Here is a 3,604-nt window from a genome sequence, read left to right as displayed (position 1 = left end):
GACAATGAAACTAAAGCTTTTTCCTAATTCGTGTGACCATGACCTTTAGACATATGACACTGAAGCATTACATATTAAAATGGTATTATCCTCATATGTCTGGAGCAGAATAATTTGAAATCTTTGGCTTTTATAAGCTGTAAAAAGTTGAGATTTAAAATATATTGTGTTGGAAAACTTTTGCAAAACTTTATGGCATCACTGTGACTTCAAGGCGAGGCGTCATATTGAAAAAATAAAAAAGTGTGCTGTACAAATCTCTCCATGATATATTGCTCTATAGGAATTTTTTTTCAAGGTTAACTTTGACCTTGGGCACTAACAATGAAGGTCAGTAGTTATGCCCCCCTAGGCCTGGTATATTGCTGTAAAGTATGAAGACAATCCATGAAAACTGGGTTATAAGTTTTTGCTAATTTTCACATTTCGTGTGACCTTGGCTTTGACTTTGACCCAGTGATATTGTGAAAACTCTGGATGCTAGTCTGCTAACAAACTGAACTGATTACACACTCCCTCACTTTGAGCAGAGTAAGATATACCAAACCACATGAGCTGTAACTGCTGGTTTAACGTCCTCTTCTTATAAAATGTGTCATATTCATACTGTGTTAAAGTATTACTTCCCACCTACCGTTAGAAAAGCACATTTTTGGCTGTCTTGAAATGCTGTTTTATTAATGGTTCATGATTATTATTGTACGAACCCGAGGCCTAAACTTCCTCAGTCTGTGGTCCCACTGCAGCTCATTATGCCCCCTCGCAGTCTTTGTGAGATGCAGACAGCATTGATGTGCTCAAAATACATTATTTGGCGCTTTACTGTTTTATTAAGTATTTCTGAGATTTTTTTTATTCCCAAGCCGTCAGAGAAAGTTTGTACTGGAAGGGCAGCTGCTGGGAAGAGAGACAAGGCTGCAGGTTTCTTGCTACTTTTTTGTTGTTGTCGTAGCATTTTTGTCAGCGGGTCTCTCGGTGCACTACACCGGCATCAGCTTATCATTTTCTCGTTTAATGCGCTCGCTCCGGTGGACAGTCTAGTGTGTCAGTTAGGAGAAGTTTATAATCTACAGAATTAATTCATCATCGTCAGCTCATATCATCAAACACGCCGCCCTTTGATTTCATTTTTCTTTTATAATCACACTTCAGTCTGGAGACTGTCTTCACTTGTCTCTTTGCTTTGGTTTCAGTGACAATGAGTTAGTGCTATCACTTGATAAAACACTCGCACACACAGTGGGCACACACGAAGACACAAGGTCACAGACACACTCCAACCAGTGAATAACAGCAGGCTCGAGGTGGAGACTGGTCTTGCCATGTGATTCGCCACATACATCAACTCTGTTGAGCAGAAAATTGAAATGGAAATGTGGGCCTTGGAAGAGTGTGGCTTCCATTCACCCCTGGACCAAAGCTAATGATTTGTCATTTCTCTCAGGGACACAAGCTGCTGCCCTCGCTCTCACACGTATACCGCACCAGGGGGGCTGAGCCGCCTCACCGGCCTCTACTGTATGTAGTCATGTTTCATTTTATTTCCACATTTGTGCTCCGTGTGTTGCTGAGACGGTTGTTTCCAGTGGTTTTATATTATAGTAGTCTAATTTAAGTAACATTTGTGAACGTCATATCAAATTCATTCATTCATTTTCTGTCACTAGTGACAAAAACAACAACACATGACACAAACAAAGCACATATAGCTGCTGGATACTGTATGACTTTTATCTCTGACAAATGTGATAATATTAACATTTATGCAAAGAGCAACATGGTATTGGAGACTCAGCAGATGGATTTTTGCATTATTGAATTCACCTGTCACGACTGTTTGAATCTGTTTTTCGAGCTTTCATCATGTCAGCGGAGCGTGGGGTGGGGGTTTAAAGCAGCCATGTGTGATTTATTATTGATCCGGTGTCGGTATCTTCTGGGATGCTGATCAGACGTGCAGACAGAAACATCGACTTGAAACACATTTTAAAAGCATTCTCTGTCGACTGTATGCACGCCGTGATTTTTTCGTGCGCGGTTTCACATTTTTCTGAGATCTTCATTTATTTAAAGAGTTTGAAGATTGCTTTATGGTTACCGGTCAGTCACGGTAGTAAAAATAAAACCCGAAAACAACACATGTCTGAAGGCCTTTGTGTTCACAGATAAACTCATTAAACTGACATAAACTGTGAAACACATTTGCTAATTGCGCATGCTAAAATTCTCTTTTTAATGAGAAAACTAAGCTACTTTCATGAAATAGGAGAAATGCTTGAAATGCATTTCAAATATTTTACACATTTTTGAGATTGAGAAATAAATGTGTTTACCTAAATATACCTGCAGCGACAGCAGGCAGCAGTAAGGGTGCATTTCAGTAATGATGCTGCTTGTTAATCGGCAGATTTGTTAAGTCAAACATGCATCAGAGTATATCCACTATGAACGATGCTATAAAGCACAGGCAACGTGGGCTTGAGGTTTTCAGGTAGTGTGCATACATCCTGTTTTATACATCCTGCTGATTAATACAGCAGCTGATCCGAGTCGGTCCATGTGGCACCGTTGTGAGTTGTGCCGGTAAGCTCATTGTGTTCTGTGGGTATGAAACCAGAATAGCATCCAGACCATAAGTATCTATCACGCAGTTACACATCTCCAGGCTCTGTGCTCTGGTACATTCGTCTGTACTGACAGAGCATGTTTACTTATCACAACTTAAATAATAGCTTCCATTAAAAACGACATCTTAAACACCAATAACTGAAGCTCTGTTGAAAGTTCATGTCACATCTTTAATTTGAAGTGTACATGATTATGATAAACTGGCATCAGAGCAGATAACCGGCCCTTCTCTTGGCTGAAAAGCTCTTTTCCTGCTTTTGCCACATTTAGGATTACAGAATGTGTGAATTTGATGTATTTCTCTGGCTCTGAGTACACAAAATGCTTCTGTGTACTTCTGCATCCACCCTGTTGCTCCTGTCAAAAGCTAAATTATTACTAAATGTCAAAATGCCAGCTCCACTGGCAGCGATACGCGCCCAAACCAAAACAGAATCTGCTTTTCTTGCTTTCTCTCCATACTTTCTTTCTTCCAACATTTTGATCGAGGTTGATTTTTGTTTCAGTAGCCCATAAAACTTTGTTATGCAACTCTGCAGGGTTTAGTGTTGTGTGTTTTTGCAGAATACAGCCTGATTGCTCGGTTTCAGAGGCTGAGTATAGGCTTGTGATGAATGCTCTGGACCCTCTTTTCATGACCATCCTGTAGAACATTCCTCACTGATGGATTGTGGTTTTCACTACCATGAAAATGATTTTCCACTCATGGCAAGATTTGCGCTCCTCGGTCCCTGTGGTGCGTTCTTCTTGAGTAAAACTCCTTTTTCGAAGTGTACGAACTGTTAATTTGATAAACTACTTCTGATATCCCTCAAAAATAGTTTTTGAACATAACTAATCTTCTTTGCATGTGTGGTCAACTCTAGTCCTGAATCCACACTCACAACTGTGAGTCTACACAAAACCTCAGCACCAGTTTAAAAGCATTTGTGCAGCAACAAGTGCCCAAATTCTTTTACCAATAAGAGCTTCACAG

Source organism: Pundamilia nyererei, unplaced genomic scaffold, assembly GCF_000239375.1.
Source record: "Pundamilia nyererei isolate P.nyererei 1_Seehausen unplaced genomic scaffold, PunNye1.0 scaffold00300, whole genome shotgun sequence".
NCBI classification, from domain to species: domain Eukaryota; kingdom Metazoa; phylum Chordata; class Actinopteri; order Cichliformes; family Cichlidae; genus Pundamilia; species Pundamilia nyererei.
Note: the sequence above shows the minus strand (reverse complement) of the source record.